Genomic DNA, 18,578 nt, shown 5'->3' with positions numbered 1-18,578 from the left:
TTTTTATATGGTCAATTTTTATTTAAATGACCTGTTTCTTTAAAATGGAACTTACACAATATGTCATATTAGCATAGCATATCACATTTTCTGTATTGTATTTAGTTAACAGTCAAATACAGAGCTTAACAGTTTAGAGAATCTGAGAAAAAACTACTACTAATAAATACTATAATAATGAATAGCATATATAAGCATACATTGTGTCTGTTTTTTGACCATATGTTTGCACTGAAAAACAACCTCATCATGTCATGTTTAAAGAATAGTGTTGTGAAAACATCCAAAATTTCATGATCCATTGTGTTAATAATGTTTAACCATTTGAACAGCTTATTCAAAATTGTTTTTCACATTTTACAACTATTAAATACAATGAAACCCAAATGTTTTTTGTCAGCCAAACTCTGTTCTCCTGTCTCCTTAATTAAAGTTAATTTAACAACACACTTAAATGTTGACAGTTCTCTGAGTTGGGTTAATAGTAACATGACATGCAGGTTAACAATAACATGTTATCTTATAGTAAGTGTTTTATTTTTTACTGTTTAAAATTATGCTAAAAATGATATTGTAGATCACATAAATATTAGTTTATATTCATTAAATGTTACTATGACCAGTACAGAAGTAATTGCTTTATGAATATAAATCAAATTGAAAAGACAAGGAAAGTTGTGTGAAAGTATGCATATGGAATGAAGCAATGCAAAAAAATTAAGTGTCTGAGATATTTATTGGCACTCGATGAGAAACAGTCTCCATGTATGTCCAGTTCATACAATGATCAACCTCTGTACCAGTGACTTAAGCGCTCTCATCCAATCTGAAACAGACAGTGACTTTACATGATGATGAATATACGTGGAAACATTATAAAGCAAATCAAAGCCATATTATAACATTGTTGATGATGACACATACTGATTTCTTATCTAAATGTAAAAATAATATTCTTGAAGTAGCTAATCACATCAATAAATAAGAAACTATATTACCCAAGGTTAGCATACAGTAGGTTATTCGCTTATTGGTTTTGCTGTGTGCCTGTAATCAATCAAGTCAAAACAGCTTAAAGACGATTTATCATATTATACAAACTGCATTGTTTTGACGCTGTGCATTTACATTTACATTTCATTTTAATCATTTAGCAGACGCTTTTTATCCAAAGCGACTTACAAATGAGAACCAATAGAAGCAATCAGATCAACAAGAGAACAACAACGGTATACAAGTGCTATGACAAGTCTCAGTTAGACTAGTACAGAACACGTAGCCAGGGTTTTTTTTTTTTTTTTTTTTTTTAAGAATATGATAGACAGAAAAGAAAAGGGTAAGTACTAGTATTAGTTGGTTAAGTGCAGGCAAAAAAAGATGAGTCTTTAGATGTTTTTTGAAAATGAGTAAAGACTCAGCTGTTTGAATTGAGATCGGGAGGTCATTCCACCAGCTGGGCGCAGTCCAGGGAAAAAGTCTGTGATAGTGATTTTGAGCCTCTTTGGGATGGCACCACAAGGCGCCGTTCACTTGCAGAGCGCAAAACTTCTGGAGGGCGCATAAGATTTGAACTAATGAGCTTAGGTATGTTGGTGCCGTGCCAGTGGTCGTCTTTATAGGCAAGCATCAGTACCTTGAAATTTAATGCGAGCGGCTACTAGTGAAGCCAGGAGTGTAACTCCTGAGGAGGAGAGGAGTAACCTGAGCTGTTTTTGGCTCATTGAAGACAACCCCTCGCTGCTGGCATTCTGGATCAGTTGCAGAGTGCTTGATAGTACATGCAGGAAGGCCCAGCCAGGAGAGCATTGCAATAGTCCAGTCTGGAGAGAACAAGAGCTTGGACAAGAAGTTGGGAAGACAGGAAGGGTTCTAATCTCCTAATAAGGCAAATCTGCAGGACAGGGTCCGTTTGGGTCGTTGTAGCAATATGGTCTGTGAAGCTTAACTGTATCATCCATCACAACTCCTAGGTTTTCGGCTGTCCTGGAAGGAGTTATGGTTGACAAACCAGCTGTACAGAGGAAGCAGAAAATGAAACGATGGGTTAGCTGGAACCACCAGCAGTTCTGTCTTAGTAAGGTTGAGCTGAAGGTGATGGTCATTCATCCAGCTAGAAATGTCACTCAGACAGGCTGAAATGCGAGCAACTACCGTCGGGTCTCGGGTTGTTGCAATGCTTCAATGCTTAACATTGACACTTCATTACGGTTCAAAATAAATCCATTGAAACAAGTAGCGATTTGAGGAGCATGCACTGATATTTTCAGTTCCATTCATTTGCGAACGTTGTTTCATGGGGAAGTTGTGGCCTGGTGGTTAGCGAGTTTGACTCCTAACCCTAAGGTTGTGGGGTTTGAGTTCTCTGGCCGGACAATACCATGACTGAGGTGCCCTTGAGCAAGGCACCAAACCCCCAAATTGCTCCCCGAGGCACCGCAGCATAAATGGCTGCCCACTGCTCTGGGGTTGTGTTCACGGTCATGTGTGTGTGTTCACTGCTGTGTTGTGTGCACTTTAAATGCAGAGCACATTTCTGGAGTATGGGTCACATCACTTGTTTTTCCACTTTCCCTTTTTTCAAGGACAACGCCCACAACAAGGGAACTAATGATTTATTCACGTAAACTCCACCCACGGGAACATTTTTTCACAGGAACCGAATATTACACAACCCCGTGACCTTCAGACAAGAACGTCCTGTTTTTCTAACAATCAACCCACATCCATATGCATTTGCACTGCTGCCAATGAGCTAAAGTGTGCAGATAATTAAATTAGCATAAAAATGTCATGCAATTACTTACACCTGGATCTGCAGTCTGGAAAGTTTCTGGCAAGATTTACCTGGAAAACAAAATAAATATATTTTTGAACTGGAACATGCATTACGTAGCAACTAGATCCACGCCTCCTTCTCCAGGAGACTTTGAAGGAGGAGAAACGCCCTAATGGCACATGCATACAATGCTATTCTCATCTGTAATGAGACTATAAGGTTGTTATTGGATAAGCGTCCTTATGACAGAGTTCTTATGACAGAGTTCTTATAGGAGTTGGTCAAATGAAATAATAAAAAGTAGGCTATAGGTTCGCTGAAACAGGCTGTATGTGAAATTTTGAAGTTCCCAAAATATAGAAAATATATGAGAAATTTTTAGGAAAGACTAAAGAAATTTGAGGTAACAGAGTGAATCCTTACAAAAAAGTAACTATGGTTCTACAAAACCAAAAAAAAAACATGCTAATCCATGGCAACCAAAAACAATGGTTTTGCTGTACTAACCATAGTTTACCATGGTTTTTGTAGTGAGGACGGTAATCAAATACGCCAAAAACATGCTTCCAACACGTTTACTACAAAAAAAGGTTAGTTTTCATACGGGAATGAATGAATGATAACACTATTACACAAAATGTTACAAACGTCCTTTTTTATTTCAAGGCTCCATAAGGTCACACACTGTAACTAACTAATAAGTCAGAAAACATTAAGGGAACGGGAAACTTTCATAAGAAATTTGGACTCAACCAGCACAATTCAGATATAAATAAACAAGGAAAGAACAGAAAAGAAACAAATAGGGTTAAAACGCTCTCAGTTCACAGCAGGTCATGACAAATGAGTGTTTTCCTCATTGCTGGGGGAATGGGCTCACAAGTGAAGACTTTTTAAATGGCATGTAGCTGTAAGAGCATAGAAATGGGTACACATTTACGGTAAAACCTCCATAGAAAGGAAAAGAGCTGGAAAAATCAACTCGGACCCTTCACACCTGGCCAACTTTCTCTTTGAACTGGCGCTACAGTACCACCGGCCACTACTGAGCACCAAAACAGCTAGTTTATTACAAAAAAGGCCATTTCATTAGCTTAAATTCAGTTCAATTCAAGTTTATATGTATGTCTTCACTATGCCTGTACCTTTTTTTTCTGCACCGGAAGCTCCTGTCACCAAGAACAGTTTCCTTGTGTGTGTGTGTGTGTGTGTGTGTGTGGTGTGTGTGTGTGTGTGTGTAAATGCTCTTTCTGATTCTGATAGTGGTGGCAGTCTATTAGAATCAATTTGTTTTTCCATTCAGAGACCCTAAAATAATTGCATCACGCCAAAGAAAAAAAAAATCATTAAACGTCACAAATATCATAGTTAAAAGAGAAAGGACTGTTTTACATTTATTTAACTGGTACATCATCTGACTGTGTGATCATCATCTGATCATCTGATTGTTGCCTTCATGTCCTGTGTATCTACTCAGGACAGCTTATAAACATTGATCAGCCCAAACCCTCACATCAATGTGTTTCATTAGTTTCAGGATTTACCTAATACACCTGGAGTGCAAGATTTATTGCATATGAAAATGAGAGGACCAAGAAGAGCAGGGCTATATAATGGGAAGAAAATGACAGAGAGCTCAAGAGAGACTGCAAAGATTCAACCGAGACCAGTTAAAACCAGTTAAAACCAGTTAAAATGACTCAAGGATCTCGACTGTGCTTTGCAGGTAAGCAAACCTTTGTCTTTCCCAGACTAACCTTTCCCTGCCACATTTTGCACTCTAGCTTCTCGTCCTTTACATTCCCTTTTTTTCCATTTTCCATTTTCCTGTTCATACTCACCGGACTTCAGATGACCCTAAATGGTTATTTTTGATGGTTTCTTTTTCTTTTTGCATTTTCAGTGGCTGTTCTGATGATGTGCATTTGTCTCCATCAATGGTGTTGGTCTGAATGATTTACTGGAGCGAGCCTCTCAACTTTTCGACAAACTGCACTCTCTCAGCACCTCTCTCACTAATGACCTGGTCAGTACCAAACACCCTGGTGTTGTATGCCCCTCTCACCGGGTTATTTCAATATGTGACTTTAGTTTTATCCAAGCAGGTATTTAATTCTTGATTTGATGTTGGTTGTTTTAATATTAAATGTTGCTTTCAATCCACAGGATTCTCACATTTCCTCCAGTTGGAAGGGTAATGATGCCCCCGTCCATCGATGTGCCACACATCCCTCCCTTCAGGTTCCCAATGACAAAGACCAAGCCCTGAAAGAAAGTCCCGGTAAGAGCATGCTTTTTACTGCATCCATCCTCATCTCTATCAAATGTAAAAAAAATTCTCTTGCACTCTCAGAAAAAAAAGTGTGACAGCTGTCACTCGAGTGATACCTTTTCAAAAGATATACTTGTAATATGTACACTTTAGCTATGTACCTTTAAGCAAAGTCATTTTAGAGACTAAAGGTAAGGGTATTCTATAGTCTTGCTTTAAGGTAACGATAAGGACCCTTTAAGTTCAAAGGTGTACCCTTTTGAAAAGGTATCACCCCTGTACCAATTTTCATACTTATATTTTTGAGAGTGTGTTCCAGCTTATTTTTCATTATTTTATTATTTAAACCAATTTTATAATTACAAATATGTATATAAATATATAGGATATATATATATATATATATATATATTATAATATATATATATATATAAAATTTAAATACAAATATCAATATAATATATTATTAAATTGTTGTAAACTGTAATACTTTATATAAAATAAAATATACTAATATATTTAATTTTTAAAAAAATGAATATGTTTAAAGATTTTTAAAGAAATGCAAGATTTCTGTTCGTCTATTGAACGTCCATACTACAAAACTAAAATTAATAAAGATTTTTTATTCACATATGAACTATAATCAAAACACACACATAGAGCAACATTAAATATGATACATGTGAACTCAATTATACTTGCCTCTCTGACTCACTGGTTCTTTGCAGAATCACAAGAATTCACTTTTGTGAAACCTCATTGGTTCGAAAGCCTTATGGACTTGGAACAAATGAATTTACTTTTTTCTTTTATTTTTTGGGTGACCAACGAACCCTTTAATGTGCAGTGTCAACTATGAGTAAACATTTCCTACTTGTGGTCACAATTGTAGTTTTATTCTGATTGTTGTGCGGAGGATGAGTTTGCTGTCTCTGGCTCGGTCTCTGCTGCTGGCGTGGGCCGATCCCCTCGCCCTTCTCTCCTCTGAGGCGTCCAGCCTGGCACATCCAGAACGCAACACCATTGACAGCAAAACAAACAGAGCTACAGGAAAACATCAACAGGCCTGGGAGCAGGTCTGGAGAAGCACGTCTTTTAACAAGGTGATTGCACTTAAAAAGAACAGCTCACGGTGTGTATATTGTGAATGATGTTTGTAGGAGGGAAGTATAAGTGTAAAACTAAATGATGTTTGGATAAAAACCATTGAAAGAAATCTTTTTAAGCAGCAGGGTTGGTTTTATTCATTGTCCCTGTCTATGTTTTCTTCTCGACAGATGGACTCAACTTCAGACAACCTGTCCTCTCTTCCTTTTTACACCAACAGCCTCGGCCAGGATAAAAACCAATCTCCCGACTTGTCAATTTCCATTGCCTGCTGTCCTGTTTCCGCAGGGACTCCCACAAAATTGACAGTGTCTTCCTCAAAGTTCTCCGCTGACCGGGCGGGCAGCCAAGAAGAGACCTGAAGATGTGTTAGAGAGGATTGCTGTCCAAATGCCAAACAGGGCCCTTTATTTTTTGTTTCTAAGGTGTAGACAATTTTGACCTCACTTTCTTATATGCTTAAATAAAATTTCATTGGACCAATACAAAGATAAAACAAATTAAACAAAAAGGCATTTAAATGGAATAAATGAAACATTTGTATGAAGAACACATGCCTACAATTTATTTGAATGTTTTGACCAGCTATACAACATTTGTATGTTAGTCAACCTAATTTTATTAAGGAATTTATGTTGTATCTTTAACCATACTTTTCTGTAATGCAATATTAAAACCCTGCAGCGTGTATCAATCAATACATTTCTTTGGTCAAGCAAAATTTATGTTATTGACTCTGACACTGAATACTTTATTTACACATGTGGATAAGACTTGCAAATCATTGTTAGGGGCCCAAGCACAGAAAGTGATTGAACCATATTGCCTCTAAACCCAGGTGCCTCTGTATACTAGGTAGCACTATAATAAGGCCATTTACTTTGCAGTTCATAAACCTGCAACTTTAGGGACTAAAAATCTGACTCAGAAATTTGCATGTCTAAACATTGCAAATATATAAGCCAAGACAATTAGCCTTCTTGTAATTAATAGTCTTATATCTTCTGAATGCAAAAATTCAAACTTGACAAAATACACATAGATACACATAGAACAGAGGACATTCTGAGGATGCACATCTGAACAGGTCATGTCAGATTCTGCCCATACGGGGTGCTACAACCTTGCAAGAATAGCATGTATTTCTGCAAACTCGGTTTATCAAAACTTTTCTTATCAACTGAGATTCAAGACTGTTGAATTTTGGCAGTAAAGCACTTTATGCTGAAAGAGATACAGGGCACTTGAATCACCTAATCATGCGCCTATGTGGTGCTTGGACCTTGATGATTACATTTTTTTGTTGTTGTTGTTTTCCAACTATTTTTTCATTATATTTATTGTAGCAGTTGTGGTTGCATACAGGTCATAATGAGATCGATATTTTGTTTTCATAATGAGAAACAAGAAACGTTGATGTGGACACACCAACATTTCCCCCATGTCATAAAAAACCAATGAAATATAAACACAAAACAAAGACCTGCTGAATCTTGAGAAGCTCTTGAGAAACCTGTGCAGAGTCTGTGACATCTTCAGATGGAGGTGGAGCATCCAGTCAGAGTATAAATGTGCTGCTCTCAGGGTCATCAAGCACTTTCATTATAGCAGAAACAACAGAACACAGAGACTGAAAGTACTGTTATATATTTTTTATAAGAAAAAGCTATGAAGAACGTTGTAATTCTTATAATTACTTTACTTTGATAACTTTGTTCAGCAGCAGGCTACATATTAATTTTGGCTTGCAAATATATTTTGTTTTCTTTTTTCTTTGTCAATGAAAGGCTGGACATGGAGGAGCTGACAATTATTCTGTTGGGAAAGCAAGGAGCAGGAAAGAGCGCATCAGGAAACACTCTTTTGGGCAAACATGTATTTTCACACAGCGCCCACTCAGAGCACGTCACTCGAGCCTGTTCAATGAGTCATGTCCACTGTGGACCACAGCACAAAAATCAAAGTTATTGACACTACTCACGGGATGGTGTGATTCTTCTCAGTTTGAGACTGAAATGAAGCAGGAATATCATTGAATTCGTCAACATGTACAATCCACATGTGTTTCTCCTTAGGCTGACTACTGGAAGATTTACCAATGAAGAGAGAGCTAACAACAGTCATGAATATCCTGAAGGAGTTTGGGGATGAAGTCATCAAATACATGATTGTGCTGTTCACCAAAGGGGACGAGCTGGAGGAGCCTTTTGAAGACTATACCTGAAAGAACTTCACTCAGAACTAGAGCAAAATCATTAAGATATCTGGAGGAAGATTCATGTCTTTAACAACAGGAAACAAAAAAGATTGCCAGCAAACCTCTTCACTTCTGAAGAAGATGAATGATATGGTGAAAGGAAAATAAAAATAAATGTTACACTGAATCTATGTATAACAAGAACAAGAAACAGTGTAGGAATGAAGCAGAGAATTCAGTGGCAGAAAATAGAAAAAGTCCTGCTGAAGATGAAAACAGAGATGAGACGATGACCAAGTGAGTATTTGTGATGCTGACCAAAAGAAAAAGAAAAAGGACAAACAATATTGACAGAAAGGAGTTTGAAAAGGTTAAAGCAGAAGGTGGATGAGCTCACTAAAACCATCCAAGAGAATGAAATAAATCACTTGTAACGACAAAGACCAGCTGATGACAAAAGTCAAAAATCTGCAAATAAAATTTCAAGTGCTTCAGAAAGCACATCACTAACCAAAAAAAAGAAATTACAAAAAAAAAAAAAATTAAACCCTTAATCCATTTTAACGTAATATGTTGTCTTACACAGAAGGGGATTTAGTGCAATGGAATTTGGCATCTTTCATCATTTACACAATTAAAAAAAAAAACAAATACTACATTTAATTTTAAAAATCTGTCTATCCCATATGATCATGAGTCATCACAGATCTGAGGATGGGTCCTATTTCAGTTTGAAAATTAAACTATTATCTTGTGATTAACATTGTTCTTTGTAAAAAAATAAAATAAAAGAACAATGAATTGAATTTGCATGTCCAGATACTAAATTCTCATGTCTTTAATGCCAGACCATTCAACAAATGCACATTATCAAACATTTCAGTTTATTGTGAGCTATAATAAAAATATTTTATTGGTTCTTGCACCATTATCTGATGATTCACTACAGTTTTTTGGAGCGCGCAAAGTAATGCAGTGTGGCCTTCCACGTTGTGATGGAAAAAAAACAAATTTTTACTAGTTATTGTAGCAGGACTGGTGTGATACAGGTCATAATGCTCTCCGAAGCTGTTTCATATGAGTGTGTGTGTAAACAACAAACAAGAAACGGTTAGGCCACACACTGCATGACCAACATTTCCCCCATGTCATAAAAACAATGAAATATAAAACACAAAACAAAGGTTACCCATGCTGATCTTGCGAAGCTTCATCCCTGGACGATGGAATCTGTTTCAGAGCAACAAAGCGACAATCTAAGAAGTGGAGGTGGAGCATCCAGCGAGTAAAAGGCTGCGCAAGCTTACAAGCAACACAGCAGAAACACAGACACAAGAGCACTGAAAGGGGCACTCTTATAGTTTTTACATAAGATATGGGGACAATGGGGGAGACGATGTGGAAGTATCAAGTACTTCTACGGTGGAGTACGGGCCGCTGCAGGACCAGGGGGCAAGAATCAACGTCGCTTTTGCGTTGTCTCGGGCTGGACATGGGATTCTTGCCAAGTAGCTGGTTGGTGAGCCAGGAGCAAAGAGCGCATGAAACACTCTCAACAATATGTCAACATGCCCAAGAGCACGTCACTCGGGCCTGTGTCAATACATGGCCCGTGGACAAGCAAAAAATCAAAATTATTGATGAAAAGTGTGATCCAGCTCCAGTGGTGCACGAAGACTGAAGCAGGATATCATTGAATTCGTCAAGACATGTACACTCCACATCGTTTTCTCTTAGTAGCTGACTAATGGAAGATTTACCAATGAAGAGATAAAAACAGTCATGAATATCCTGAAGGAGTTTGGGGATGAAGTATCAAATACATGATTGTGCTGAGTCAACCAAAAGGGGATGAGCTGGAGGAGCCTTTTGAAGAAAACTGAAAGCACCTTTCCTCAGAAATGAGCAAATATTTAAGATATCTGGAGGAAAGATTCATGTCTTTAAACAACAGAAAAAAAAGATTGCCAGCAACACCTCTTCACTTCTGAAGAAGATGAAATGATATGGGTGAAGGAAATAAAAATAAATGTTACACTGAATCTATGTATAACAAGAAAAAGAAACAGTGTAGGAATGAAAGCAGAGAATTCAGTGGCAGAAAATAGAAAAAGTCCTGCTGAAGATGAAAACAGAGATGATGACGATGACCAAGTGAGTATTTGTGATGCTGGACCAAAAAGAAAAGAAAAAAGGACAAACAATGATTGACAGAAAGGAGTTTGAAAAGGTAAAGCAGAAGGTGGATGAGCTCACTAAAACCATCCAAGAGAATGAAATAAATCACTTGAACGACAAAGACCAGCTGATGACAAAAGTCAAAATCTGCAAATAAAATTTCAAGTGCTTCAGAAAGCACATCACACAAAAAAAAGAAATTACAAAAAAAAAAAAAATTAAACCCCTTATCCATTTAAAGTAATATGTTGTCGTTACACAGAAGGGGATTTAGTGCAATGGAATTTGGCATCTTTCATCATTTTTTACACATTAAAAAAAAAAACAAATACTACATTTAATTTTAAAAATCTGTCTATCCCATATGATCATGAGTCATCAACAGATTCTGAGGATGGGTCCTATTTCAGTTGAAAATTAAATACTATCTTGTGTGTATTACATTGTTCTTGTAAAAAATAAAAAAAAAAGAATGAATTGCATTGTCCAGATACTAAATTATCATGTCTTTATTGCCACACATTTCAAAAATGCACATTATCAAACATTTCAGTTTATTGTCAGCTTAGTGCAAGAAACTTAAATCAAAATGCATCCTTAGTTTTAACTTAAGAGATCATTTTCACAAAGCAGCAAGCTCTAAGTCTGTGACAAAGCAATGCAGTGTGGCCACCACTGTTTTTGATGGAAAAACAATCAAAGTTTTGGACACTCCAGGCTGGTGTGACACAGAGCTCTCTGAGGCTGAGCTCACACAGGCCATAGTGAAATGCATCGACATGTCATACCCTGGTCCCCATGTCTTTCTTTTCATCCTGGCGATTGGCAATCGTTTCACAAACAAAGAGAAGCAAACAGTTCAGCAGATTCAGGAGATCTTTGGGAAGGGAGCTACAAGATACACATTGAGTTTTATTCACAAAGGGGGATGCCCTGGAGGACACAACTTTTGAGGACTATCTGAGAGGGGCTACAGCAGATCTCAAAGTCTTAATTGACAAATGTGGTGCAGATGCCATGTTTTCAACAATAAAGATAGAAACTATTTACAAGTGTCCAAAACTCCTTAAAAAGATCCAAGACATGGTTCAGGAAATGGTGGGTGGATGCTACACCAACAACAACATACCAGCTACTGGAGCAAATATAAGAAAAGAGAAGCTAAGCTACAACAGAAAGCTGAAGCTGCTAGAAAGGAAATGAAAGCCAGAGAGGCTGAGTTTTCAAAGATTGATTAAACTCATAGAACTGGAGCAGCAGTGCCAAAGCTTGAGAGAAACACAGCTGCATGAACAACTGACAAAGCAAACCACATGATAGTTACTATGCTAGAGCACATGCAAACTGAAAGAAACGAGAGGAGACAAGAGGTAGAAAGGACACAGAAAGCATTAAGTGGCCAGGCTGCAGAACATCAAAAACTGATGGAGCTAGAGAGGCAAAAACAGAGAGAAGAGCAGTTAAAACATCAGCATTACATGGAGAATGAGGAGATAAAGAGAAAAAATGAAGAGTTCCCAGCATAGACAGAGAACGGAGAAGGAGTGGCAGAGGTTAGAAAAAGAGAAGCAGGAAATGTCAAAAAGATATGAAAAAACAATTCTTCAGCTGGAACACACAGAAACAGATGAGAGACACTGAAATGCTAGAATTGTTGAAGGAAAAAAATGAGAAAAACGAAAAAAACCTGTATTATTTCATAAAAACCTCTACTTAGACAATATTATGAAGCGTCTTATGTTTTCAAAGACTATTGAAAATTATTTCAAGTTTTTAAAAATGTAATTGTAAATATTCTTATGCAATAAATCTGAATAGTTCAGATGTCAAATGTTTTAAGATCTGCCACCTAATAAATGCATACAATTTTAAAAGAGACATTCCTCATGAAAATTGATGTTGATTCACATATATTTTGGGGTTGTCAGGACACTAACCACATAATTTATATATATTATACATATATATATATATATATATATTTATATATTTATATATATATATAAATAAAGATTACCTTATCTTATCATTTAGATCTAGATACAGCTAGTTAACTACTCTAAATCAATCAGACTATGAAAAAGTTCCTGCGGTGCAAAAGGCCCTAATAAGGACCGAGTCACAAGAAAACTCTTGCATGCAACTGAAAGTGAATTACACATAAGACTTTTCTTATATTACTTGCAAACAGACCCAGAAACATATTCAGAATGGTGAAGGGAAAAAAAATCATTTTATGATAAAACAGAAAATTAAAGTGGTTTAAGAAAAGCTTATTTCACACTAAATTTGTATATTGACAGTTTCTAAACATTTGGTGGTTTTGGATAACTTCAATAAATAAGTTGCTGGAAGTTCCAATGTGATGAGAAGCTACCACAAAACATGGGGGGAAAAAACACTATATATATATATATATATATCTATATATATCCTACTGAAACCATTAATAATAATTGTAATGAAAGATATTACAGCACAGTTGGATATACTATTTTACTTGCAATATGTGTGTAAAATCTCACTCCCGTATAATGTATCCATTCATTGTATCTCATTTGCATATTAACATGTTCTTGGGGTAACGTAATGAAAAGAATTGTAATAATGTAATAACTTGGCAACAATACAACAAACAACTTGAAAACCTAAGTGCTAATTACAAAATATTACAGTATTTCCATAAGAGTATTACAATTGATAATTTGGTCAATGTCAGTCATTTTTAAAGACCAAGTAGAGGGAGTTTTAATGGTTAAACCATAGTCTAACATTTGGCATCTCTAAAATTCTTAAAACTGACACATGTATGATCTCAGTGCAATTCCCTAAAATATAACGTTCTCTACAGAGGACATACAAATGCAGTATACTTCTCAGTCTATTGAGAAGTCAGTTTGCATTTTTGGTCATTGAAAAACCACGCAGATTCAATTTACGGTTTTTATTTAAAATAAAAAGGGGGGGGGGGGGGTTGTGGTGCCAAACAAACAAACAAAAAAAAAATAAAAATAAAAAATACTTCCTAGTGGACAAATGCCTGCTTGGTAATAATCCAAACCAGTGCTAGACACAAGGCATGTGAACTTGCACCCTTCGACAATAACAGTACTACACAGCAACACATATGAGAGATGATCACAATATGAAACAAATGTGAAGTTACTCAAACACAGGATAAGCATCACCTTCAATAAAAGCACTCAAATGGAAAAATTAGTCTGAAGGTTTTCCTCCATGGAATTAAATTGTAGTTCTGGGTCTGAGAAACTTAGTTTTAAGTGCTTATAGTGCAAAAGAGCAGCAGATAAGCTTAAACTAAATGGTCATGAAGATTCCTCCTATATGACATTAAAAGATCAACGGATCTAAAATGGTGCTCATTAACACCACCTATGAGTTACACAAGAGATTGCTATGCGGTCTCATCCATAACATGATAATATCCTCTGATTAAGTTATTGTAAAAAGTTTAAGAAAGAAAAAAAACTAACAGATGAGGACAAGGGAGCCCTACATGAATTAAAACTGTTACTCCCACAGAAGACAAACTGCACATAAAGGAGGCGCCCTCTACTGATGGTCCAAAACAACTTCCTCCAAGTACAGAACAAATAAAAAAAACAAATTGAAAATACAATATGGGCTCATTCAGCTACTACTGGGCAGAGCGCCTGTCCACAGTTAAACCTGACAAGTTTTACCTACATAGAAGATGCTGTCTTAACCAGATGGAATATCAAAACATATGGCTGCTTTGCATTTTTTACAGTGACCAACACAGACATGTCGGCATGGCAGGGAAAAGAAAAAATTGTACATGGAAGACATGTCAGACACAGACAACCAGGCAAAAGAGAGCAGTTGCACATGTGTACATGCATAAACCTAAGGGATTTCATCCAAGATGGTGCACCTAAAATTTGGAAAAAAAGCAAGGCAAAAAAAAAAATAAAAAACCTTGTTTTGCCATGTTTAGTCCCGTTGGGCACATTTTAAAGAAAAGGAGAAGAAGTCAGACAATATTCTGTAAAACAGAATCTCTAAAAATGTCCATCATGCACAGTTTGGAATAATGTACACGGTTTCATACACACAAGCGTGAACTGCTCTCCGAGATGCCTCTCACACACTTTTGCTAAAGAAATCTAGCGCATCCTGTACTCTGACGTCTTAGACACCTCACAAAGTTGACCCTTGAAGTCGATGTCGACGTTGAAGTCCAGGTCTCTCTGCAAAACAGGGGGAAAATTATATTACTATTTAATTATGAAATATCCCCTTAATGGTCAGGAATGTTATCCCTGTATAGTTCTGTAGAACCATACCAACATTCGCTTATTAACTTGGGACATTCAACAGGTCGAATTTTAAAATGAAGACTACAGCTTAACAAGAGGAATAAATTCTTAATACCAAAATATAAAAGGTTTAATTATAGCTTCAAAATAGCACAGCACTTGCTGGAGAGAGAGGGGAGAAGAAGAAAAAAAATAAAATAAAAAAACTCTAAAAGAAATAAAATCTTAGGCAAAATTTTAACAGTAGAGTAGGCATATTTTTAAAACTTATTTCAATATAATGCAGAATTATTTAATATACACATTTCTCTTTAAACTTTCATGTAAGAATCTATTCTAAAAGTGATCGTTTATAATATTAAGTGCAGATGGGGCTTACATTATTCTTGATGTTGGGTTTCAGTGCTGATGGTGCCAAAGATCTCTTCTCCGGTCTTCACAGTCAGATAGTCATCAAGGTAGAACACAGTCTGCTTCCAATGAGTGTAAGGAGACTCTGGGCCTAAAGGATAAATGCACTTTGTTTTCCAAGGGTTCATTTATAACTTAAATTGTGGTAGAGAGAGGGGAAAACAAAGACAGCACTCACTAGTAGAGAAGCCTGTCCTCTTGTGGCAGCGAGTGAACTCAATGTTGAAGTAGGTTACCAGCGCATGAATGTAGTCATTCCTTTTCACCTGCAGGCAGAAAGGTGACGTGAAGGACAAGTCCTCGATCTTCACTGTGTAGATGTCCACCTCCTAATGAACCGAGAGAATTGGTAAGGTTGAATAAGCAAGCAGGAAAATAAAAAAATAAAAATTTGAAAGCACACTTTTGTGGAGTACACTAACCTTAATGAGGCAGGCAGTACTAACGAGCTGTTTGGGGTCAACAACATCCACTAGTGGTTCCTTAATGGCCACTTCCTTGATACAGGACATATCAAAGCCATAAACATTCTCCCACCCTGAAAATGCAAAACACAAAACAAATGAAATGGTGCCCAGACACAGCAGAAAAGACCCAAATGCATTCAGAAATTGACACGTACAGTGAATTTTGTAGTCCTTGTACTGTCGGTCCTCAATGGCAGTGACGTAGAGCGTGGCTCTGTCAGGGAAAATCAGGCCATCAGGTTTCTGAAAAAGAAAACAAATGGGCAACATGAGCATTAAATCAAATAGTGAATAGTTATAGTGAATAGCTTCAATGCTTTAAAAGGACATTAGCATACACCCACCAGCCATTTGTCTCTTGCATAAATGACAGTGTTAAGCATGGACTCGTAGAAGAGACAGTAGCCCATCCACTCTGAGATGATTATGTCTACTTTTTCCACGGGAAGCTCAACCTCTTCTACTTTGCCCTTAATGATGGTAACGACTGGACAAGGAAGATGAGGTTACACAGGTATTTGAGGTACACAACTCATAATACAGTAAGTTCAGTTCAAAAGAATCACAGATGTGGTGTGTGCAAATGAGGTCTGTATACAATAAGGAAGCCAAGAGCTATGAGAAGTTCTTACTGTGATCCAACTTGTTGGCCTTCACCAATCTTCACAGCATAGTCTGATATACTGCTGCACTCAATCTGGGGAACGAATGACAAAAGAATGCAAAATCAGACAAAAGCACAGCATGAGCACCTTGACAGGAAGGGCAAGAGCCTCATTTAACTAAACCAGTCGGTATCCATAACAAAAGCTCAACTGCTGAAAGCAATGAGGTGACATTTACATAAACAGGCAGGATTTACACTCACTCCAATAACTTTCTTGGCCCCAGCTTTGGCTGCAAACATACAAAGGATGCCGGTTCCACTTCCCACCTCCAGCACCACCTTATCCTTGAAGAGATGCTTGTTGTGGAACATGGAGTTTCTGTACGTCAGAGTACGAACTTCATCCTTTAGCATCTCCTGTGGACACAGAGGGGGTTTACATTAGTCACAGATATGAAGACGTTTAATTGTACTGCTCCTCATGGATAAACAAGACTGTACCTCGTGAATGCCAAAGTGTGCATAGGAATCGAAGTAGTAGTCTTTGGAGGTCATGTCTTCTGCTGCAGGTTTTGCAGAGCTCTCTCCCTGGGACACCTATAAAAAAAAAAAAAAAAGAAGAAATCAAATTATACACAAAGAGGAAAAAAGCACGAGCTTCTACATTCTATGTTGCATAAAATTTTGAAAAGTTGTCGTAAGACCCAAAACCCAGCTAGACCTGATTTTAACAAAGGACAAAACTTGTTTCGGTCACGCATGACTCATTTTTACCGAATCAAATAAAAGATTCAATAAGTGCTAGCCACAAAAGAATCGCTTGTCACCTAACTTACTGTACCAAAAGGATGTAGTTAAAGATTCACTGTACGAAGAACGAGTCTTTTTGGTAAATGGATTCAAAAGATTCAAGCCACTGTGACCAATCAAAACCCGTCACTATTACTATTAACAGAGCTTGTGCGGACTCAAGACCAGCATTGCCTCTTTAAAAGCAGTTTAGACGATTCAAGGCGGGTAAAACCGGGATAAACGAGTTTCTCACACACAACATTCAATTTATTAGAGAAGAAAAGTCGCGGTTAAAATAATTCGCCTTTTAAATTAGAAAAATCTTTTCATAGCGTCCTCTGAAGCGTTAATTTAAATACATGCGGGCAACAACGTGGTTGAGAAAAAACGACTAATTAATTGACCACACCGCAAACTATAGCGATCAGCTCACTAATAACTAATTAGGCGTGGTTTTGTGAACAAAGCTGTAAAAAGTAGCAAGCACATCCCATGCGGTCTGCACCCAACAATAAGTGACTGAAGCGCGCCGCCAGCGTGCTCTGAACGACCCTCGTGGAAACTGAACGAGGAGCTAGCTAACAGGACTCATGTACCACTAAATCCAACTCCATTATACATCAAGTGGTTACACGTAACATTTAAAAACTCTATGGACCTAACTCGTTTTAGCCTATTAGCAATAGCAGACACGTGATGCTAAATGAATGAATTATTCGCGGCAGGCTAAAATGGATGCTCAAGATGCGAGTGCGCACATTTCCAGCCACCTGATAACGACATACGCAGCACACACAGCCGTTCAACGACTAAAGCGTCGGAGCTAAGAGGTAACAAATAAAGCTGGTATGTTGAGTCTAACTCTCGCAAATAGCTATGTGGCCTCGGATGTGTGCCAGCTGATATGGCCTTGAGTAGCTCAAGCTTACCTCCATTGTGTCCGCTGTCTCCGCCATTTCGGTAAACTGGATTGTGAGACGACTGCAGCACAGCTCATGTAAAACACACTTGTTTTGCTCCCGCCCCTTCGCCTTCACTGAATGATTTGATTGGACGACAATCACGGGATTTACTGTAGGCCCCGCCCACTTTCTTGCGGCTCTCCATCATAGGCTCAACTTCACTGCGTTTGTCCGCTGTTTTGAAGCGTGGCTTTCATTGGACCAAACTGTAGCGCGATTACTGATTTATTCTTTCACACAAGTTTTATATTACACGTTATTTGAGAATCATGCTTTCGTTGTTTTCAGGTAGGCTTGTAGTCTCAGCCTCAGATGTCACGCCCACGGACCGTTAGCTGAACGTCTGATGCATATGAGACACAAAAGTGAAACACTTCAGGAGTGTCGAAGTCTTCATCGGATTGGTTGAACCTCTACAGGATTTAGGGAGACGTGTGGTAGACAGACAGACAGACAGCTAGGTAGATAGATAGATAGATAGACAGACAGACAGACACACAGACAG

General features: G+C 37.5%; 2 pseudogenes; one reads left to right on the top strand and one right to left on the bottom strand.

The window, feature by feature from the left end:
- Positions 1–4,700: 4,700 nt before the first annotated feature.
- On the top strand, positions 4,701–6,492 carry LOC122136795 (annotated as a pseudogene).
- Positions 6,493–13,510: 7,018 nt separating this feature from the next.
- On the bottom strand, positions 13,511–18,176 carry LOC122136531 (annotated as a pseudogene).
- Between the last annotated feature and the right edge of the window lie 402 nt (positions 18,177–18,578).

Source organism: Cyprinus carpio, chromosome B3 (assembly GCF_018340385.1).
Source record: "Cyprinus carpio isolate SPL01 chromosome B3, ASM1834038v1, whole genome shotgun sequence".
Taxonomy (NCBI): Eukaryota; Metazoa; Chordata; class Actinopteri; order Cypriniformes; family Cyprinidae; genus Cyprinus; species Cyprinus carpio.
This window is presented reverse-complemented; position numbering and strand designations above follow the sequence as displayed.